The sequence below is a fragment of the Aegilops tauschii genome, unplaced genomic scaffold (assembly GCF_002575655.3).
Source record: "Aegilops tauschii subsp. strangulata cultivar AL8/78 unplaced genomic scaffold, Aet v6.0 ptg000425l_subseq_1:329548_obj, whole genome shotgun sequence".
Lineage (NCBI taxonomy): Eukaryota > Viridiplantae > Streptophyta > Magnoliopsida > Poales > Poaceae > Aegilops > Aegilops tauschii.
The window spans coordinates 304,925-329,548 of record NW_027332667.1 but is presented as its reverse complement, the minus strand read 5'-3'; the positions used below and the strand labels follow the sequence as shown (position 1 = coordinate 329,548).

Below are 24,624 nucleotides of genomic sequence, written 5' to 3'. Positions count from 1 at the left end.
AGTTCAAGGTGTTGACTACGATGAGAGTTTCTCACTCGTATCTATGCTTAAGTCTGTCTGAATCATGTTAGCAATTGCCGCATTTTATGAAATATGGCAAATGGATAAACAAAACTGCATTCCTTAATGGATTTATTAAAGAAGAGTTGTATATGATGCAACCAGGAGATTTTGTCAATCCTAAAAGTGCTAACAAAATATGCAAGCTCCAGCGATCCATCTATGGACTGGTGCAAGCATCTCGGAGTTGGAATATGATAAGTTGATCAAAGGATATAGTTTTATACAGACTTGCGGTGAAGCCTGTATTTACAAGAAAGTGAGTGGGAGCACTACAACATTTCTGATAAGTATATGTGAATGACATATTGTTGATCGGAAATAATGTAGAATTATTCTGCAAAGCATAAAGGAGTGTTTGAAAGGAGTTTTTCAAAGAAAGACCTCGGTGAAGCTGCTTACATATTGAGCATCAAGATCTATAAAGATAGATCAAGACGCTTGATATGTTTTTTCAATGAGTACATCCTTAACAAGATTTTGAAGTAGATCAAAATAGAATAGTCAAAGAAAGAGTTCTTGCCTGTGTTACAAGGTGTGAAATTGAGTAAGACTCAAAGCCCGACCACGACAGAAGATAGAAAGAGAATGAAAGTCATTCCTATGCCTTGGCCATAGGTTCTATAAAGTATGCCATGCTGTGTACCAGATCTATTGTATACCCTACAATGATTTTGGAAAGGGAATACAATAGTGATCTAGGAGTAGATCACTGAACAGCGGTCAAAATTATCCTGAGTGGAATAAGGATATGTTTCTCGATTATGGAAGTGACAAAAGGTTCGTCGTAAAGGGTTACGTCGATGCAAGTTTTGACACTAATCTAGATGACTCTAAGTCTCGGTCTAGATACATATTGAAAGTGGGAGCAATTAGCTAGAGTAGCTCCATGCAGAGCATTGTAGACATAGAAATTTGCAAAATACTTACGGATCTGAATGTGATAGACCCGTTGACTAAAATTATCTCACAAGCAAAACATAATCACACCTTAGTACTCTTTGGGTGTTAATAACATAGCGATGTGAACTAGATTATTGACTCTAGTAAACCCTTTGGGTGTTGGTCACATGACGATGTGAACTATGGGTGTTAATCACATGGTGATGTGAACTATTGGTGTTAAATCACATGGCGATGTGAACTAGATTATTGACTCTAGTGCAAGTGGGAGACTGAAGGAAATATGCCCTAGAGGCAATAATAAAGTATTATTTATTTCCTTATGTCATGATAAATGTTTATTATTCATGCTAGAATTGTATTAACCGGAAACATAATACATGTGTGAATACATAGACAAACAGAGTGTCACTTGTATGCCTCTACTTGACTAGCTCGATGATCAAAGATGGTTATGTTTCCTAGCCATAGACATGAGTTGTCATTTGATTAACGGGATCACCTCATTAGGAGAATGACGTGATTGACTTGACCCATTCCGTTAGCTTAGCACTCGATCGTTTAATATGTTGCTATTGCTTTCTTCATGACTTATACATGTTCCTATGACTATGAGATTATGCAACTCCCGTTTACCGGAGGAACACTTTGTGTGCTACCAAACGTCACAACGTAACTGGGTGATTATAAAGGTGCTCTATAGGTGTCTCCAAAGGTACTTGTTGGGTTGGCGTATTTCGAGATTAGGATTTGTCACTCCGATTGTCGGAGAGGTATCTCTGGGCCCACTCGGTAATGCACATCACTATAAGCCTTGCAAACATTGTGACTAATGAGTTAGTTGCGGGATGATGTATTACGAAACGAGTAAAGAGACTTGCCGGTAACGAGATTGAACTAGGTATCGAGATACCGACGATCGAATCTCGGGCAAGTAACATACCGATGACAAAGTGAACAACGTATGTTGTTATGCGGTCTGACCGATAAAGATCTTCGTAGAATATGTAGGAACCAATATGAGCATCCAGGTTCCGCTTTTGGTTCTTGACCGGAGAGGTGTCTCGGTCATGTCTACATAGTTCTTGAACCCGTAGGGTCCGCACACTTAACGTTACGATGACAGTTATATTATGAGTTTATATGTTTTGATGTACCGAAGGTTGTTCGGAGTCCCGGATGTGATCACGGACATGACGAGGAATCTTGAAATGGTCGAGACATAAAGATTGATATATTGGACGACTATATTCGGACACCGGAAGTGTTCCGGAGAAGTTTCGGATAAAACCGGAGTGCCGGTAGGGTTACCGGAACCCCCCGGGGAAGTATTGGGCCTTAGTGGGCCTGAGGGGAGAGAGAGGGCAGCAGCCAGGAGGTGGCGCGCCCCCTCCCATGAGGAGTCCGAATTGGACTAGGGGAGGGGGGCGCGGCCCCTCTTTCCCTCTCCCTCTCCCTCTCTTTCCTTCCCCCTCTCTCTTCCTAGTTGGACTAGGAAAGGGGAGTCCTACTCCTACTAGGAGGAGGACTCCCCCCCTCTCCTTGGCGCGCCCCAAGGGCAGCCGGCCTCCCCCCTTGCTCCTTTATATACGGGGGCAGGGGGGCACCTCTAGACACACAATTGATATACGATATTTTAGCCGTGTGCGGTGCCCCCCTCCACCATATTACACCTCGATAATATCGTTGCGGAGCTTAGGCGAAGCCCTGCATCGGTAGAACATCATCATCGTCACCACACCGTCATGCTGACGAAACTCTCCCTCAACACTCAGCTGGATCGGAGTTCGAGGGACGTCATCGAGCTGAACGTGTGCTGAACTCGGAGGTGTCGTGCGTTCGGTACTTGATCGGTCGGATCGTGAAGACGTACGACTACATCAACCGCGTTGTGATAACGCTTCCGCTTTCGGTCTACGAGGGTACGTGGACAACACTCTTCCCTCTCATTGCTATGCATCACCATGATCTTGCATGTGCGTAGGAATTTTTTTGAAATTACTACGTTCCCCAACAGTCAGCACATGGAATATGCTGGCAAGATAACACTATAGAGAAATGAACAAATACCAGCTATCACTACATGCAGTATATGGCTGGTGGAGGCTCTAAGTTTATCATTTGCATAAAGCCAATTTTTTCCTACAACAAAAGGAATAGATTTTATTTATCTACTAATTTTATGTCATTAATGAGAAGGTTCCTCCAACTCAATCCCAAAACAATATCAATAACCCAACAATTTTATTAAGTAAGTAATGAGATCAAACAATATTTCAAGTACCAGATACTCAAGATGTCCATAACCGGGGACACGACTAATCATGATTAGTTTGTACACTCTGCGGAGGTTTGCGCACTTTTCCCCATAAGACTCAATCTCCTCCGTTGAATTTCTCAAACTACATGATGTTTGAGAAACGGATGACCCAGACACGGTCTTTCCGAAGCATTAACTCTTTACTCTGGGTAGACAACACCACCTACTTTCCCCTACATCTGCTAGCCTACCACTGAAAGAGGTCACACACCATACTCAACTATGCCAGAGCCCATAATGGCTTGTGGCTGCACACATAAGTTTCTAGCATGAATAATCTTATGATCCCTTTGAGCCTGGGTGGCATTCCATAGGATGATCACACGGGTACTCCGGGATATCCTAGGACAACACTGGATTCTCCAGGTGCCCACAACCAATCCACCAAGATGTGTATTAGAGTAGCCACCTTATGTTTCCCTTAGTTATTATCTCTCACAACTTGCATGATTCTCTCATACCAATCCACGTCTACGAGCATGGCTAACCAATAAGTAACAAAGTGTACATTCCTGGGGTGATCAAAGGTAATAGGTTCCTACCTCATAGACTACAGGAATACCACATGTTACCAATCCTAGTCATGCAATGTTTGAAGGTTGAAACTAATGCATAAAAACTGGGTAATAAAGGGATATGATCAAAGTGTAACTTGCCTTGCTGACGATCGCAACACCCTAGAGATTCGTAGTAGCAAGCTGCGCACTCCGGAAACTCTATCGTAAACAAACAATATCATACATAAGAACTCAAGCATAATATGCAAAGGTAAAACCAAATAAAAGGTCTAAACAGAAACTTCAAGCGAAGAGCTTCGATTTGCAAAAACAATCGATCAAATCGGAACTACGAAACTCAAATTATGATTAAAAGAAGTTCAAATTCGAATCTGTTTGAAACCAAATTGTAAATTTTAAAAAATATGTTCAAGTTAATTATCTAGACAGAGGGGATCGTAATGAAGAATTTCGCATTGGTTTCGTTGAATTTGGATAAACGAGCAAAAGGTTGTGAGGGTTTGAAGATCAGGGATTAAACAACCAAGAAAATAATTATGAATGGGTCCCTGGCCGAAATAAACCGAAAAAGAAAAATCTAACGAACGGTCGTTCGCTAACAGAGACTACTGAACGAAAACGTTCACTAATAGATCTAAACGAACGAACGTTTGCTAATTAAAGTAAACTAATAAAATAAAGCGATCTAAAAAGAAAAACCTAAAACTAAAAAACAGGTCGGGTTTCGGTGATTTATACCGGTTCGGTGAGAAAAACCGGCGGCGGCGGATCGGGCTCCGGCGGCGGTGCGGCTCCAGCGAACGGCGGCGACGAGCGGCGCGGCGGGTGGCGGGAGGCGGTGCAGCGGGAGGCGGGAGGCGGCGCGGCAGGCGGCGGCGGGCTGCTGCTGCGTGGAGCAGCGGCGGCTGATGAGGGGGAAAGAGTGGCGGGGTGGCAGCTTATAAGGAGGGGGGACGGCGTCCGACTTGGGGAGGGGGTCCGGGCGCGCCACGGCGGCTCGGAATCCGGCGATTCCGGCTCCCGCACGGCAGGGAAGGCGATGGCGCGACGGGCCGGCTGGGCCTTCGGCCCAGTTCGGTCCGGAGAATTTATTTTAATCGCGCCGCAAAGAAAATCCAAACAAAATAAAGTAAATTTCTGAAAAATTCCAGAAATAATTTTCTCCATGCCCTCCTAATATGTAGACAACGTGAACATTTTTCTAGGCTAAATGCAATTTTTTAAAAATGCACATTATTCCCTAATTTAATAAAATGGAACCGAATAGATATTCAAATAACACACAACTAAAACATATTTTTATTCAAAATTAAATTTCCAATATTTCGCCGCTGTTTTGAAGAAGGCATATTATTTTCTCTCATTATTTTATTTATTTTGAAATAATTGGAAAAATAATTTCGAATAAAATCGCTTAAATCCAATTTGCCAAATTTGAAAATTCAAAAATGGATTTTTGTGAAAACCTCCAACTCACTCAATTGGTCCTTGAGTTGCTAAGGGTTTCTAGGGACCAAAACTCCAAATAAAACGAATTCAAAGATGGATAAATTATGAATGCAGATGATGACCTAATGAATAACATCCAAATTGAAAATTGGGATGTTACACTTACTTATTGAAAGGACTACGATTGATCCCCTATAATTGTGGGTCATCAAGGCTCTTTTATGGCGCCGTTGCGAGAGAGTGAAGCGCTTTTGGTAAGTGGAAATTGGTAAGGAAAAATTATTAATACTTGCTGAAAGTTATTGTCACTTTTTACTATGGAAAACAATCCTTTGAGGGGTTTGTTCGGGATATCTTCACCTCGACCGGAACCACAATTAGTTACTCCTCAACCTACTACACCTACTGAAAATATTGAATATGAAATTCCTTCGGGTATGATAGAACAACAGCTAGCTAATCCTTATGCAGGAGATGGAACCGAACATCCTGAAATATGCACTTGATATATGTGGAAGACATTTCTGGATTGTTTAAGCTTGCAGGTTTACCGGGAGATGAAGTTGAGAAGAAGGTTTTCCCTTTATCTTTGAAGGAAAAAACATTGGCATGGTATAGGCTATGCGATGATATTGGATCTTGGAATTGGAATCGATTGAAATTGGAGTTTCACCAAAACAATATCCTATGAATCTAGTTCATCGTGATCGGAATTACATATATAATTTTTGTTCTCGTGAAGGAGAAAGTATCGCTCTAGCTTGGGGAGGCTTAAGTCAATGTTATATTCATGCCCCAATCATGAGCTCTTAAGAGAAATAATTATGCATAATTTGTATGCTCGGCTTTCTCATAATGATCGATCCATGCTTGATACTTCTTGTGCTGGATCTTTTATGAAGAAGACTATTGAATTCCGGTGGGATCTTTTGGAAAGAATTAAATGCAACTCTAAAGATTGGGAACTCGATGAAGGTAAAGAGTCAGGTATTAAGCTCAAGTTTGATTGTGTTAAATCTTTTATGAATACCGATGCTTTTCAAAAGTTTAGCACTAAATATGGACTTGACTCTGAGATAGTAGCCTCCTTTTGTGAATCTTTTGCTACTCATGTTGATCTCCCTAAGGAGAAGTGGTTTAACTATCACCCACCTATTAAAGAAGAAATTAAAGAACCGGTACTAGCTAAAGAGGAAACTATCATTTATAATGTTGATCCAGTTGTTCCTACTGCTTATATTGAGAAACCACCTTTCCCTATTACGATGAAGGAACGTGCTAAAGTTTCAACTATGGTCAACAAAAGTTATATTAGAACACCTAAACCTGATGAAAAAAATCAAATTAGAACCTAGTGTTGCTATGGTTAAGGATCTCCTCGAAGAAAATATAGATGGGCATGTTATTTATTTCTGTGATGAAGCTTCTAGAATTGCCAAACCTGATGAAAAAGATAAACATAGACCGGTTGTTGGCATGCCCATTGTCTCAGTTAAAATAGAAGATCACTGTTATCATGGTTTATGTGACATAGGTGCTACTGTGAGTTCTATTCCTTTTACATTATACCAAGAAATTATGAATGACATAGCACCCGCAGAGATAGAAGACATAGATGTTACTATTAAACTTGCTAATAGAGATACTATTTCACCAATTGGGATTGTTAGAGATGTTGAAGTCTTGTGTGGGAAAATAAAACACCCTACTAATTTTCTTGTTCTTGGTTCCCCACAAGATGACTTTTGTCCCAGTATCTACGGTAGACCTTTCTTGAACACCGTTAATGCTAAAATAGATTGTGAGAAACAAATTGTCAGTGTTAGATTTGGTGATGAGTCTCATGAGTTTAATTTTTCCAAGTTTAGTAGAAAACTTCATAAAAAGTTTTGCCAAATAATGATGAAATAATTGGTCTTGCTTCTATTTCTGTACACCCTACTGATCCTCTAGAACAATATCTGCTAGATCATGAAAATGATTCACATATGCACGAAAGAAATGAAATAGATGAGATTTTCTTTGAACAACGTCCTTTGTTGAAACAAAATTTTCCTATTGAAACTCTAGGAGGTCCTCCTCCACCTAAAGGTGATCCTGTGTTTGAATTAAAACAATTGCCAGACACTTTGAAATAGGCTTATCTTGATGAGAAGAAGATATATCCTGTTATTATTAGTGCTAACCTTTCAGAACATGAAGAAGAAAGATTATTGAAAGTTCTAGGGAATCATCGAGCTGCTATTGGATATACTCTTCATGATTTAAAGGGCATTAGTCCCACTCTCTGCCAGCACAAAATTAATATGGAACCTGATGCTAAACCCGTCGTTGATCACCAACATCGGTTAAATCCTAAGATGAAAGAAGTGGTAAGAACGGAAATATTAAAACTTCTGGAAGCAGGTATAATATATCCATCTACTATCAGCTATAGGATAGATTATACCTGCTTCCAGAAGTTTTAATATTTCCGTTCTTACCACTTCTTTCATCTTCGGATTTAACCGATGTTGGTGAGCAACAACGGGTTTAGCATCAGGTTCGAGTTCATTCTTATCATTAGGAACACTGGTAATACCTCCTTTCTTAGGGACACAATGAACAGGACTTATCCATCTACTATCAGCTATAGGATAGATTATACCTACTTCCAGAAGTTTTACTATTTCCGTTCTTACCACTTCTTTCATCTTTAGATTTAACCGACATTGGTGATCAACAACGTGTTTAGCATCAGGTTCCATATTAATTTTGTGCTGATAGAGAGTGGGACTAATGCCCTTTAAATCATCAAGAGTATATCCGATGGCAGCTCGGTGCTTCCTTAGAACTTTCAATAATCTTTCTTCTTCATGTTCTAAAAGGTTAGCACTGATAATAACAGGACATATCTTTTTCTCATCAAGATAAGCATATTTCAAAGTGTCTGGCAATTGTTTTAATTCAAACACAAGATCACCTTTAGATGGAGGAGGACCTCCTAGAGTTTCAATCGGCAAATTGTGTTTAAGCAAAGGACGTTGTTCAAAGAAAATCTTATCTATTTCATTTGTTTCATGCATATGTGAATCATTTTCATGATCTAGCAGATATTGTTCTAGAGGATCAGTAGGGGGTACATCAATAGAGGCAAGACCAATTATTTCATCATTATTAGGCAACTCTTTTTTATGAGTTTTTCTACTAAACTTGGAAAAATTAAACTCATGAAACTCATCACCAAAGCTAACACCGACAGTTTGTTTCTCACAATCTCTTTTAGCATTAACCTTATTCCAGAAAGGTCTACCAAAGATAATGGGACAAAAGTCATCTTGTGGGGAACCAAGAACAAGAAAATCAGTAGGGTATTTTATTTTCCCACACAAGACTTCAACATCTCTATCAATCCCAATTGGTGAAATAGTATCTCTATTAGCAAGTTTAATAGTAACATCTATGTCTTCTATCTCTGTGATTGCTATGCCATTCATAATTTCTTAGTATAAGGTAAAAGGAATAGCACTCACGCTAGCACCTATGTCACATAAACCATGATAACAGTGATCTCCTATTTTAACTGAGATAACGGGCATGCAACAACAGGTCTACGTTTATCTTTCTCATCGGGTTTGGCAATTCTAGCAGCTTCATCACAGAAATAAATAACATGCCCATCTATATTTTCTTCCAGGAGATCCTTAACCATAGCAACATTAGGTTCCACTTTGATTTTCTCACCGGGTTTAGGTTTTCTAATATTTTTTGACCACAGTTGAAACTTTAGCATGTTCCTTCATCCTAACAGGGAACGATGGTTTCTCAATATAAGCAGTAGGAACAACTGGATCAACATTACAAATAATAGTTTCCTCCTTAGCTAGTACCGGTTCTTTAATTTCTTCTTTAATAGGTGGGTGATATTTAAGCCACTTCTCCTTAGGGAGATCAACATGAGTAGCAAATGATTCACAAAAGGAGGCTACTATCTCAGAGTCAAGTCCATACTTAGTGCTAAACTTTTGAAAAGCATCGGTATTAATAAAAAGATTTAACACAATCAAACTTGAGCTTAATACCTGACTCTTTACCTTCATCAAGTTCCCAATCTTCATAGTTGCGTTTAACTCTTTCCAAAAGATCCCACCGGAATTCAATAGTCTTCTTCATAAAAGAACCAGCACAAGAAGTATCAAGCATGGATCGATCATTATGAGAAAGCCGAGCATAAAATTTCTGAATAATTATTTCTCTTGAGAGCTCATGACTGGGGCATGAATATAACATTGACTTAAGCCTCCCCCAAGATAGAGCGATACTTTCTCCTTCACGAGGCCCAAAATTTTATATGTAATCCCGATCACGATGAACTAGATACATAGGATATTTTTTTTTGGTGAAACTCCAATTTCAATCGATTCCGATTCCAAGATCCAATATCATCGCATAGCCTATACCATGCCAATGTTTTTCCCTTCAGAGGTAAAGGGAAAACCTTCTTCTTAACTTCATCTCCAGGTAAACCTGCAAGCTTAAACAATCCACAAATTTCATCCACATATATCAAGTGCATATCTGGATGTTCGGTTGCATCTCCTGCATAAGGATTAGCTAGCAGTTGTTCTATCATACCCGAAGGAATTTCATATACAATATTTTAAGTAGGTGCAGTAGGTTGAGGGGTAACTAATTGTGGTTCCAGTCGATGTGAAGATACCCCGAACAAACCCCTTAAAGGATTGTTTTCCATATTAACAAGTGACAATAAATTTCAGCACGTACTAATAATTTTTCCATACCAATTTCCACTTACCAAAAGCGCTTCACTCCCCGGCAACGGCGCTAGAAAAGAACCTTGATGACCCACAAGTATAGGGGATCAATCGTAGTCCTTTCGATAAGTAAGAGTGTCAAACCCAACGAGGAGCAGAAGGAAATGACAAGTGGTTTTCAGCAAGGTAATGTCTGCAAGCGCTGAAATTGTAAGTAGCGAGTAGTTTGATAGCAAGATAATTTGTAACGAGCAAGTAACGGTAATGGTAACAAAAGTGCATCAAGGTAGCCCAACCCTTTTGAGGCAAAGGACAGGCCAAAATGGTCTCTTATGATAAGTAAAGCGTTCTTGAGGGTACACAGGAATTTCATCTAGTCACTTTTATCATGTTGATTCGATTCATGTTCTCTACTTTGATAATTTGATATATGGGTTGACCGGTGCTTAGGTGGTGCTCTTACTTGAACAAGCCTCCTACTTATGATTAACCCCCTCGCAAGAATCCGCAACTACGAGAAAAGTATTAAGAATAAATTCTAACCATAGCATTAAACTTTTTGGATCCAATTGGTCCCTTACGGAATAGCGCATAAACTAGGGTTTAAGCTTTTGTCACTCTCGCAGCCCATCATCTAATAACTACTCCACAATGCATTCTCTTAGGCCCAAATATGGTGAAGTGTCATGTAGTCAACGTTCACATGACACCACTAAGGGAATCACAACATACATACTATCAAAATATCGAACACATATCAAGTGCACATGATTACTTGCAACAAGATTTCTCCCGTGACCTCAAGAACAAAAGTAACTACTCACAAGTGATAAACATGCTCAAGATCAGAGGGGTATTAAGTAGCATATTGGATCTGAACATATAATCTTAAACCAGATAAACCAAGAGGGGGTTTTGCCACGTGGTAGTTCGGGGGTTAAGGAATCTTGTCCGAACAATTTTGTTCGGCTCGAGGGAGTCCCACTTCGAATAGGTCGTTCGGACAGGCGCCCTGTGGTACTGAACATGCTTTATTGACGTTCATCAAATTAAAGGTCTCTCTCTCTCTCTCTCTCTCTCTCTCTCTCTCTCGTTTTATAGGAAATTAAGTTCAATGAAATCCTGTATGCCATACATACTAAAATCAGACGCATATTAAATTTGCTTCCACCGTATGAAAATGTGCTTCCTTTAGTTAATCAATTTGCTTAGAATTTAAAATATGTTCAGACTTTACCAAAATTGTTTTGTGTTGGATAAAATTATTTATCCCATCAGATTTCGAACAGGGAATCTGCTTTCTTCCATTGCATACCAAATTTATTTTTTGAGACAACACGTGTTTTCAACACAATGAATTCGCGTTTCAACCCATTCGAGAATTTGCTTCTTTTTTTCTTCTTTTTTGAACACGAGAATTTGCTTCTGGTGAAACTAAAATATGCTTCTTTTTTTTGTGAGGAACTAAAATATGTATTGACTTAACAAAAATGTATCCACAGAATTATTATTTTTCATCGTAGCTCAGTTAGAGAATTTGCTTCCATGAGATAGAAACATGAGTCCAATGTAACAGAATATTCTTGTTTCCAACCACAGTAAAAATGAGCCCTCTAATTGTACATATTACTTCCATTATGGTTAGAATTTTTTATCTATGTAGATCTAGAAACCTGCGTCTGCTCGTATATTTTTCTGCATGGTTCGTCTTTCTTTGCTTCATCTTCCAGAAAATTCCAACACCAACACAAAAACCGAAAAATTGATATATTTTTTAGTTTGGTCTTTGGTTTGTCGATTTTTATGTCTACCCTGGCTCCAAGGATGAAAAAGTTCACGAAATTAAAATCAGTTCGTCGATTTGAAAAGTTCAGGATTTTGATAAAAAGATGTGAAAACATGGCCGTTCTATGAAGAAGGGCAAATGTCGCGGGAAGACGTCCGAACACGTGTAGCCACTCAGCGTCCCAACCTGAAGCCTTTCACTGCACTCGGGAACTATCACCCTGCTTTGGATGGATGACACAACATGTTGGAGTGATTGACAATATATGGCAATGTGTTCGTTTAGTCCATACTTTCTCTATGACGAAACTTTGAGCTATGCATGACGAAATTTTGTGATGTAATTAAATTGTCCTCCTCAACTAACGAAGATCACTCTAGTTAGGTCATTTTGGGTATGATGAACTTTGTTATTTACGCTTATGATATGTTGCTTCTATTTTTGCCAACTCCGTCACTTTCTGTTGCTCAACTATTAATGTTGCATATTATCGACTAATGTGACGATGCAGGTACATAGATCATCGATGGCGAAGAAGTGCTATACCAGGAGTATACGACGAGTAGCCTGAGCGTCAGGCCTAGTTGTACCAGTTTCCAAGCGACAGCCAGAGATGGTTCGATAGCAGAGTCGAAGCGAAAAATAGTTAGTTTAGTTTCACGCTAGTGCGAGAGAGGGATCCGAACCGGGGCCTCAAGAAGTACTACATTATGTATGATGAGACATGTCAGTTAACTTGTATCTCTATATCCTGATTATGATGTGATGACATGATTTGTGTTCGATGATATGATGAGACTATTATGTGTATGATATGATGAGCATATTGCATGTTTATAATATGATTAGAATATTGTATAAAACTGTACAAAAACATCGCAAATACTTAGCAAAAAAAAGATATGTGAAAATATAGTAGTAGCGCTCTTTAGCCCTGGACAGGAAAACGCTAAGCCACTTAGCAGTAGCATTGGAATGGACAACGTTGCTGCTAAGTAGGTATAGTTGTAGCGCGGATCAAAACACGCTACTGCTAAACGTTAGCTGTAGCACCTTATCAGTAGCGCGGTGCCCCGCGCTACTGATAGCCCTTAGACCCACGCCCTGCTTGGCTTTTCCCTAGTAATGTTGGCAACAATGGCTAGATCAGAGAGTGGGGACATAGGAGGAGGGGGACGGGGTGAGGAGGTGGTGTGGACATGCAATAATTGACCTAATTTCACTTCTATTAGCAGCTTTTGTAGAGTTCCTCAGATCTTGCCATGGAAAATTCCATGGATAAGGTTATGGAGGGGAAGGGGAACTATGGTGGGGATCGGGGGTGGAGGTGGGAGATGCATGGCGTTTTTGGATCGGGGGTCGAGGGGAGAAGCCGCGTGGACCAAGAGGGGGGTTTCACCACGTGGTAGTTCGGGGGTTAAGGAATCCTGTCTGAACAATTTTGTTCGGCTCGAGGGAGTCCCACTCTGAACAGGTCGTTCGGACCGGCGCCCTGTGGTACCAAACGTGCGCGCGTTATCGGGGTCCATCAAATTAAAGTTCTCTCTCTCTCTCCAGTTTTATAGGAAATTAAGCTCAATGAAATTATGTATGCCATACGTACTAAAATCAGATGCATATTCAATTTGCTTCCACCGTAATGAAAATGTTCTTCCTTTAGTTATCAATTTGCTTCGAATTTAAAATATGTTGTGAGTTTACCAAAATTGTTTTGTGTTGGATCAAATTATTTATCCCATCGGATTTCGAAAAGGGAATTAGCTTTCTTCCAATGCATACCAAATTTATTTTTTGATGCAACACACGTTTTCAACACAATGAATTCGTGTTTCAATCAATTCAACAATTTGCTTCTTTTTCTTCTTCTTTTTTGAACACGAGAATTTGCTTCTGGTGCAACTAAAATATGCTTCTTCTTTTTTTGTGAGGAACTAAAATATGCATTGACTAAACAAAAAATGTATCCATAAAATTATTAGTTTTCATCTTTGCTTAGTTAGAGAATTTGCTTCCATTAGATAGATACATATGAGTCCAATGTGACAGAATATTCTCGTTTCCAATCACATTAAAATATGAGCCCTCTAATTGTACATATTGCTTCCATTATGGTTAGAATTTTTTATCTATCTAGGTCTAGATATTTGCGTCCGCTCGTATATTTTTCTGCATCGTTCGCTCTTTCTTTGCTTCATCTGGCAGAAAACACCAACACAAAAATCAAAAAATTGATATACTTTTTAGTTTGTTCTTTGGTTTGTCGGTTTTTATGTCTACCTTGGCTCCAAGGACGAAAAAGTTCACGAAATTAAAATTAGTTCGTCAATTTGAAAAGTTCAGGAATTTGATAAAAAAACGTGAAATTGAAAAGTTCATTGATTTGAAAAAAATGTTCATGAATTTAATACTTTTTAAAGGAGGCCGACCGACTGGGCTGGTCCATTGTTGCTCGCCAAAACAGGAAAAATTAAGATAACGGTTTTACATATCTATTTAAGTTATGGTTTTAATTTTTTTTCTTCAAACCTACTATGGATGCCTACCTTGGGCATGCCCACCTGCTGGAAAAAGTTTAGGTCATTTCATGAATATCCGAAAAACACCATGTGTTCAACGAAGTGTGTTCAGGTAGGGCAGAAGTCTCCGTTTGAGAGCACGTTTTTTTGGCATCGTCAAATGACACCAAATTTTTTCCATGAGCTTATATGACCTATTAAAGGTACCATGTAAAGTTATTTTAGTGTTTGACAAATTTTGTATTTTCTGGTGTTTTCTTGGTCAAAAAATACTGATAAATGGCCGGACGTATCACAACTCAAAAATCGTTCAAAGTTGACATGGATTCCTACCCTGGGCAGGCCTACCTGCTTGCAAAATTTTGAGTCATTTGAAGGATGTCCAAACATAGACCATGTTTAATGAGGATGTTCGGATAGGCCAGAAGACTGAGCATGATGTTTCCCGATACCCTTGAAATGACCCAAAAAATTTCAGGTAGGTGGACATGACCATGGTAGTTATCCATTGTCACGACCGGTTTTTCAATAAAATAATTATTGAGAAACCAATCCCTGTTACGGACCAGCGAGGAAGAATTCCTTCTCACTGATAGACAATACATTGGTCACAGAAGAAAAACACCAGGAGTACTAAATATAATACAAAGTTGAGCAGAGATTGCCCAACAATTTATTACAGGCACGCCGATAAAACAATACGGCGGATAGGGTGGCAAACTACTAACTCACGATAATAACGATGGTGGAGATATCACCGCGGGGCGAGTGATATGACTCCAGAAGACTACAGCTCTTCGAGCGTCGGAGTGAGGCTCGAGAAGACTTATTGCGGGTGGCGGAAGCGCAAACGATACAAGTGACCAATATCCGGGATCGCGCAGGACTGACTGGGACTCCTCTAGGCGTCGGACGCGCTATCAAACTCTTCATCCAAGAGATCGCCTTCGTCAACATCTGGCCAAATCAACAAGCCAGGTGAGTACTATGAAAGTACTCGCAAGACAGTTCGGGCATAAGGTATAACAAATGCAACCATGAAGCACATGAATAAGTTAACCAGTGCGATCAGGCATAGAGATAATAAATACTGGGTGCCAAGCGAGGGTCTGAATGACGCCTCGAGCGGAAACTGCGGAATAGTAATACTGGTGCCAAACGAGTGTCTGAAAGACGCCTCGAGAGGAAAAATGCGGAATAATAATACAGGTGCCAAACGAGTGTCTGAAGGACTCCTCGAGAGGAAAATGCGGAATAATAATACAGGTGCCAAACGAGTGTCTGAAAGACTCCTCGAGAGGAAAATGCGGAATAATAATGCCGCAGTCGGGCGTCGGGGCGACACCACATAAAGGGCTTATAACAGAAAATAAAGACAGTACATGCCGCAGTCGGACGTCTGAGCGACATCGCATAAAGGGCTTATATTGTAACACAACAATACAATAATTCAGGAATATAACTTATCACAAGCACGAGACAAATATAATGTTGGTCCATCCACAGGAATAACAATAAATCTGAGACTTTACCACTTGAGCTTGTTCACCGGGGCAAGTTTTTCACACGGATAGATTTGGATAAAAATCTACATTTCTGACTATGGATACGATGATTTGGAAAGAATTGACTCTGCAGAGTTTGTACTTAACCACAGCCAACGGATTTCAGTAGTCACGGGGACTAGTTCCGTCTACGGTGTTCTGGGAGGAACACGTCTAACCAGTACACACCCAATTTAACCATCCGAAGACAGGGATCACCCTCGGCAACATTCAGGAAAAACCCTGAGTCGGGGAGGCTACAACCTCGCGTAGCATGGGATCAAATTTTTATACGCGCGCTATAAGGGGGTGCCCCCCTCTCGGTCCCAACCGGAAACACCCATGCCCCCTGACCGAATGACTGGCTTTAATCCTGGGCCAAGGTACCATCATCCCGGCCTCTCTGTTTGGTGTGTACACGGAAAGAGGTTACCAACTTACTAAACCGTATCCTGGCAACGAGACATGTGGTAGCACGGAAAGGGGAAGGGACGATAACACGGCTCCAACCATGTTGACGTCGGAAAGGTCGGATGACACAAGGCTGGCATGCTACAACAGTACCACCTTGCTGCCCTTCATGTCACCACATGATTAGGCCACCTCTCATCAGAGGTCATCGCAACTTTGGAACATACGGGAAAAGATCGATAACGTGGCTCCAACCACGTTAACGTCGAAGAAAGTCGGATGACGCAAGGCTGGCATGCTACAACAGTACCACCTTGCTGCCCTTCATGTCACCACATGATTAGGCCACCTCTCATCAGAGGTCATCACAACTTCGGAACAACCGGGTCATTGCCTTACAAGCAACGAGGCACTTATCGACACTCACATGCCACGCACAAACTTTCACATGAACATGCAAAACATCTGCCATATCAAATGTTCAAACATGCTTGCCTAGTTCGGAGAAGTCGGAGTCTAGCTCGGCGAAGTTCGCGGCTCCGTCCCCTCTCCCGGAACCTACGGCAATCACGAAACGGGGTACTAACGTGAAAACCAACACATGCACAGAAACTTTGCCAAATATTTTTCAAATAAATCCCATAAAAAACTAGGCAAAATTTGGAGATGGACAGAAAAAGAATCACTCAAAAATACCTTTTCATTAAAAAGTTATAAAGGTTTCTGTCCAGGGACCTTTCTGTAATGAAACAGAAAAGTTCCAGGGTTTTAACTGAGAAAACAGAAAACGGTTCGTTTGGAAATGCGCAAGCGCAAGAGAGAAGACGTAATTTGCCCGAAGGCGCCAACAGAAAACGATTCGGGGAAATAAAACAGAGGCTGACACGCGGGGCCCGCATGTCAGGTTTGAAAACTCGCCGGCGCCCGAAGACGGCGGTGGACGCCGGCGTCGAACCACGACGAGTTAGGAGAAACGGAGGGTACCAAGAGCTTCAGTGTCTTCTTCCGCGTCGGTGGGTGGTGGACTCGTCCAACGGGGAGCACCACGTCGACGGCGACACTATCTCCGGCGGACGGCGGTTCGGGTGAGGTTGGGGAACTCCGGTGGAGGGCTGCAAAGTACGAATTGAGGCGCGGGTCAGAACGGGTGATGCAAGGAGAAGCTACTGGCAAGAGAATGGGGGTTGCGGAGCACACACGGGGGCGAATCGGGCTGGATCCCGTGGCGGATCACGGTGGCCGGAGTCGAGGAAGGAGACCCTCTCGCGGCTCTTCCAGTGGCTGGGCGTGCTCTAGGGGAAGTGTAGGGCTGGTGGGTGCTCGAGTTGAAGCTCGGGGCCGCTATTTATAGGCAGCTCGACGGGGTGGCCGTGAACGGAGAACCTCCGGCGAGCGATTACGACGGAGCAGTGGGTTGGCAGGAGGTTTGAGCGGTTGAGAAGCATCAGTGGATGTTGCTGGACTTGATTTGCAGCTGAACGTGGTTAGTCTTGGCGTAACGGCGTCTGTTCACGGTGAGGTGACCGCACGAGCTCAACGGCGGCAGAGAGCGCGCTCCGCGCCCTGGGGTTCACGACGAGAGCGGCAGCGCATTCGGGGGAGTGGACGGCCACACGGCGGGCTCCGGTGGTTTGGGCGGTGTTGGGTGGAGTCGGCGGCGCGGTGTCTCCCGCTGGCGTCCGCAAAGCCGCCGCCGGCGTCGGTCACGGGGCGGCGCACCTTCTGCTGCTCGTCGCCGACGCCCGCAAGATGCCAGGCACTCGTGCGGTGCAGGAACGGGAGGGCGAGGACGAGGAGCAAGGCGACGCGAGGGTACTGGCGAGATCGATGTCATGCTCTGAAGAAAACGACAGTAGCCACTGAACTGAAACTCTGAATCTCTGAAACTTGACAGTGACTATGCATTGCAGGTGTTCGACAGTAGGTGTTGGTAAAAAGATGAATTTTGCTGGGGCTGTAACTTGGTGAGATGATCACTCAAAGCACCCAGGGGCTGCATGAATTTACTTGGAATTTTTGGAGAAAGTTTTGAATGAATTTCACCAAATTTGGCAAATCTGGTCCAAACTTGCAGCTGATGTAGTTTGAAAATTTTGAACTCGAGACCAGTGGATCTTCATGGTTCCAGGTTGAGGGTTCAAAGGACTAGGAGGGGAAAGAAGTTTGGGGCCAAAAATCAAAACAGAAAGAGGAGTTCCTTTGTAAATCTCCAAGTGGTAGAATAGAAGGCAGAAAATATTTGAATAGAATTTGAATGGAAAATAAATACATGGGGAGGTCCAACTTGCTGGATTTGATGTAAATCATGATCCAGAGGTGAGGGAGGAGTTAGGAGAGATCATTTGCACTTGGGCCATGGCAAAAAGGAATTGTTGGAAGTGGCAAAAGGCTTTCCAAAAGCCATAGTGCAAATTCAAGAAAAGGTTTTCAAAAGTTATTTTCCCAAATGAAAACCATTTTGTCTTGAGTCCTAAAGAAAGCAAGAACCTCCAAGGTCAAAGGCAGATCTTGGGTGAATCCAAATAAAATTTTTGCCATAAAGAAAGATATTTGAGAGTGAGAGTTCTCTTGAATTTTTTTTTTTGAAAAATCCAAATAAAAACTTGGGTGCCACAACACCTACCCCCTTAGGAAAAATCTCGTCCTCGAGATTTCTGCTGATCCTCAAACAGATATGGATACTCTGCTCGAAGGAAATCCTCCCTTTCCCATGTAGCTTCATCCTCAGTGTGGTTGCTCCAGTGAACCTTGAAAAATTTTGTCGTTTTCTGACGGGTCCTCCGTTCAGACTCTTCTAAAATCTTTACTGGCCTTTCTCTGTAGGTGAGATCTGGTTGCATAACAATGTCCTCATGAGGTACATGTTTCTCTGGGTTACTCACACATTTCCTCAACTGCGAGACGTGGAATACGTCATGGACGTCTGACAGCTCCTTGGGCAGGTCTAGTTGGTAGGCTACCGTGCCTCTTCGTGCCTTCACACAAAATGGTCCAATAAATCTTGGGGCTAGTTTCCCCTTAATTTTGAACCGTTGCAGACCCCTCATAGGAGATACTCGGAGGTATACGGAATCACCAGGTTCAAAGCTGACCTCACGATGCTTCTGATCATAGTAGCTCTTTTGTCGGCTCTGTGCTGTCTTGAGCCTGTCCCTGATTTGTTTAAGTTTTTCCTCGGCCTCCTTAAGCATATCTGGGCCGAAGATACGGCTATCACCTGTTTCTGACCAATTCAATGGGGTACGACACCTCCGTCCGTACAATGCTTCAAAGGGTGCCATTTGCAAGCTGGCTTGGTAACTGTTGTTGTACGCAAATTCGGCATAGGGCAAACTCTCTTCCCAACTGGACCCATAGGTGAGCACATAGGCTCTTAGCATATCCTCTAGGATTTGGTTTACACGTTCTGTTTGTCCATCTGTCTAAGGGTGGTATGCTGTACTGAAAGCCAGTCGTGTGCCCAGAGCTTGTTGTAGGTGTTCCCAGAATTTGGAGACGAATTGGGTGCCTCGATCTGATATTATGGTCTTCGGGACTCCATGCAAGCAAACTATACGAGATAGGTAGAGCTTTGCCAGTCTTTGTGTGGAGTAGGTAGTCTTTACAGGAATGAAATGAGCAACCTTGGTTAGTCGGTCTGTGATGACCCATATGGCGTCATTTCCGCGTTGTGACCGGGGTAATCCGACAATGAAGTCCATTCCTATTTCGTCCCATTTCCACTCCGGTATTCTGTTTGGCTGGAGTAGCCCTGCTGGCTTTTGGTGCTCGGCCTTGATACGCTGACATGATTCGCAACAAGCAATGAATGTGGCTATATCTCTTTTCATACCGTGCCACCAAAATCTTTCCTGGATGTCCTTGTACATTTTGGTTCCTCCAGGATGGATCGAATATGGAGCGGTGTGGCTTTCCGTCAAGATCTGTTGCTTGAGTTCCTCAATGTTAGGTACGCAAAGTCTGTTTCGGTACCACAATGTTCCTTCACTGTCCGTGACGAATTCTGAAGTCTTACTAGTATTCATTTTCTTCTTTATGCCTTCGATACTGGGATGTCCCTGTTGAGCCTTCTTGATTTGTTCCACTAGGGTGGGTTGTATCTCTAGGTTCGATACGGTGCCCTCGGAGACTAACATCATGTTGAGCCGACTGAACTCTCGCTGAAACTCAGGCCTCAAGTTTTGCTGACCGTCACTGTCCGGGCTGGGGTTTCGGCTAAGGGCATCGGCTACTACATTTGCTTTTCCAGGGTGGTAGTGGATGCCGACGTCGTAGTCTTTGACCAGTTCCAACCAGCGTCGTTGGCGTAAATTCAGCTCTGGCTGTGTGAAGATATATTTGAGGCTCTTATGGTCCGTATATATTTCACAACGATTTCCCAACAGAAAGTGCCTCCACTCTTTGAGTGCATGTATGACCGCTGCTAGCTCCAAGTCATGTGTTGGGTAATTTTCCTCATGCTTTCGCAGTTGCCTGGAGGCATATGCGACAACTTTGCCATCCTGCATTAGTACACATCCGAGACCTTTTTGGGACGCGTCACAATATACTTCAAAACTCTTGTGTATGTCTGGCACAGTTAAAACTGGTGCGGTTGTCAGTTTCTTCTTGAGTTCTTGGAAGCTCTGCTCACATGCTTCCGTCCATACGAATCTCCTGTCCTTCTTGAGCAGTTGGGTCATAGGTTTTGCCACAGTGGAGAATCCTTCAATAAATCTCCTGTAATATCCGGCCATTCCTAGGAAACTCCGCACATCCGTGACGTTGGCTGGTGGTTTCCAGTCCAGTATGGCTTTGACCTTTTCTGGGTCTACGGCTACGCCTTCTTGGTTCAGTATATGGCCTAAGAAACCAACTTGTCTTAGCCAAAATTCGCATTTGCTAAATTTGGCGTACAACTGATGTTTCCTCAATTCTCCCAAAACAATTCTGAGGTGCTCAGCATGTTCTTCTGGTGTCCTTGAGTAAACCAGAATGTCGTCAATGAATACCACCACAAATTTGTCCATGAATTTCATGAACACTTTGTTCATGAGGTGGACGAAAAATGCGGGGGCGTTTGTTAGACCAAAAGGCATCACTGTGAACTCGTATAACCCATATCTGGAAGTGAATGTTGTCTTAGGGATATCCTCTGTTCGTACCTTCAGTTGATGGTATCCTGATCTCAAATCAATCTTCGAAAATACTTTAGCTTGTGCGAGCTGGTCAAACAAATCATTTATCCGTGGCATCGGGTATTTGTTTTTGATGGTGACCATATTGAGGGCTCGATAGTCTATGCACAGTCTCAGTGTCCCATCCTTCTTCTTGGCGAACAATACGGGCGAACCCCATGGTGAGGAGCTGGCTCGTATAAACCCCTTGTCCAGTAATTCCTTTATCTGCTTCTTCAACTCCACCAATTCTGAGGGTGCCATTCTATACGGCTTCTTATAAATGGGAGCGGTGCCAGGTGCTAATTCAATGCTGAATTCGATCTCTCGATCAGGTGCTTCCTGCCTGGTGTGGTTGAAGAATTTTCAGAGGTATGGTTCATCTTTCGTGCAGCCTTTAGTTTGAGTTTCTGTTGACACATTAAATTTCCCTTTCCTGTAGACCCCTCCTTTTTCATTTTATTAGTTGGGTGTAATAGCAAATCATCTATAATTATTTTGTTTAACTACAATCTGATGCAAAAGAGTCCTGTTTAGTTCTCATAGTTCATCCATTATATGTTTGCTTTCAAAACAAAGAAATCGGTTGTCCAAGTTCTGATCATGCTCTGATTAAGATTCAGTCCTCCTTGATCTTTTTTCTGTATGCTTGCATCTCCTTAGCGTCCAAGTTTTGATCATGCTACAATCTTGTTTCAAATTTATTCTAATAGATGTATGTACCATGATGATTGAGGAGGCGTATCGATGGAAATAAATCTGAAGAAAATAAGTAAGTCGCCTCCATCAGCGAGGCTGTGAACAACTCGTGGTGCCCCTGTTAACCTCCTCAATGTTTGTGTTGTTTGCCTGTAGGTCAAATGCCCACTATTCAGCAGACAGGTAACTCTGTTTCTTAAATCCCTTTCTCTATTCATCGCCCTGTTGATACATGCTTAGCAATCAGATAAATTGTACTCATATATAATTTAATATATCTCAGATACAGTGTCCAGATCATTTAGGAACCAGCGTCACTTCAAAAAAAGATAGGACCTGATACACATTACATTCATGGACTGCTGATATACCTGATGCATTTCTTCATGATGGTCAGTTTCCTTTCACCAGATCTGACATATTTAATTCTGTGTGCTTGGAACCCGAAACTGATCGAGATCTTCAGTTCTTACTTGCAGATGTTCTGTTATTCAGAGTAATTCAGTTTCCAGTCTCTGTATATTAATCAAATTATGGGTTATTTTCAACCTTATACCCTTTTATTATGTGTTCAGTTATGCTTCCATGGGTTTGCATATGTATTAACAATAAAAAACAGACTATTATTTTGTTTATACTTGAACCAAAGGGTGTACAATTAATTTGCTCTTACGAAAGGAATGAGTAGTCAGCTAGCTGAATGAGACGACAATCATGACAAGCGAACCAACACATATAGAGAAATGTTATTTTCCAGTTCATTGTGAAAGAAGGCACATAAGTTTTCAGAGTTCTAGAATGTGTTTCATTAAGAAACAATTATAACACTGTACTCTAACAAATCACACATATGGAGAAATGTTATTTTCGAGTCTCCATAACATACTGATCTTTTTTTAGATATATGAACTTGCATTCGCTTTGTTAATTCTTCTGCAATGCAGGTAATATTCCTAATCATTGCTGCTGACGCAGAAAAACTACTCCTGAAGCACTAGAAGTGCCCTCTCTATGGCGCATCACTCACTGGATCCAGATGGGCAACATTCCGCTTCAAAATTAAAGAGTACAGTTTTTGCCTGCCATCATTGCTTACCAAGAGTAATCTACCATGTGCCTAATATATATATACATAATTGTTGCACCATCACAAGATTCCCAGGATATACATGGGCATAACTTTCTTTACTGTGAATTAATCGACATGATGCTGACAGGAGGAAAGGCAGGCTGTCATTTCTAAAGGTTGAGATTTTCTGTTTTAAGGAATAGCAATGCTAAATTCTACAATGGTACTCTGTCGAATGTTTACAAATACCACGAAGCTAGAGATCTATTGTGAAAACTTTCTTTCTTTTGTTTGTTATAAGTTTTTAGTCAAAAAAACATGACTTTTCCATTACCAAACAAATATGTAAGATTTATTGCTTTTCTAACCGAAGTGTTCCTGACAATTACATATGAGAGTACATATAACTGAGTTGTGCTGACTTGCTTTTTCTAAACTGGTAAGCTGGAGTCGGAGTTACATATGAGAGTAGAGATAATTAAGTTCTGCTCCTGACTTGATTAACAAAAGCTATAGAAGAAAGGGACCAAATACCAGACAGCTGAAAATTCAAAGAATGGTGGAAGTAGGGAACTACACAACTTGATTCAAGGTTACAAAGGGACAAAGGGCATCTATTGAGCAGCAGAAAACAATAATGGACTGAGCTAAGGATATAGTGGTCAATTAGTAAAGAGATCTGTGGTAAGTGTAGCAGCGGGACGCAAACGGAACTTTTGTGACTTACTGAAGTCGAGCAGGAGTTCAGAAAAGAAATTGCAACCGAAGTAGAACCTCTTCACCAAGAGAACATAGGGATTTTAAGTTTTTTGTAGCCTGCACCGGAGACTGTAGAGTTAAGTTTCTACATCTTAGTGTACAGTTTAACTATATAAGGTTACTTACTATGTAGTAAATATTGGCTTTTGCCATTGCTGATCAAGTCCTTCTCTCTGTGCTTGGAAGCATAAACCTACTTAGTGATCCGTTTTCAGTTAAGCTAAACTTATATCTTTCTGCTAACATTTTAGTGCTCTAATGATTATTCAGAAGGGGATTTGCATGTTCCTAGATGCATAGCCTTTCTTATATATGTTTTCAGAAGACTGGATTTTTTAGGGATAACATTGGGATTTAAGATAGTTTTTTTTGTTGAATTCTGGAACTGAAATCCGAATAAACCATATCTTGAGAGGCCAGCATAATGGTACTTGAAATAAATGCTAATCCGCACTCACATCTTATGGTGATTTGGTCAAAGCTACTACTAAGCGAAGATATTTAACATGCTATAAGAAGTTATGGCTTTTGTGTTCCGAGATAATAACTAACAAAAAGATTAGCCCTATGGAGGCATGCGGGAGTACGAGGGACAAGAACACTGGGCCTCGAGTTGCATACATACATGCAGGACCCGCCCTCCCACCATGAAACAAGTCAACAACAATATAAATCAAAAT

The 24,624-nt window shown here is 41.6% G+C and overlaps 1 long non-coding RNA gene across 5 annotated transcripts; it reads left to right on the top strand.

Moving 5' to 3' along the window:
• Positions 1 to 21,477: 21,477 nt before the first annotated feature.
• On the top strand, positions 21,478 to 24,257 carry LOC141030472 (uncharacterized). 5 transcript variants are annotated; one of them, XR_012192574.1, is made up of 4 exons: positions 21,478 to 21,789; positions 22,131 to 22,189; positions 22,273 to 22,299; positions 22,400 to 24,257. It is a non-coding gene; the product is annotated as an uncharacterized lncRNA (long non-coding RNA). The 5 variants fall into 5 exon arrangements; XR_012192576.1 differs by having other exon boundaries at positions 21,478 to 22,189; positions 22,400 to 22,508; positions 23,061 to 24,257; XR_012192573.1 differs by having other exon boundaries at positions 21,478 to 22,189.
• The last annotated feature ends 367 nt before the right edge of the window (positions 24,258 to 24,624 follow it).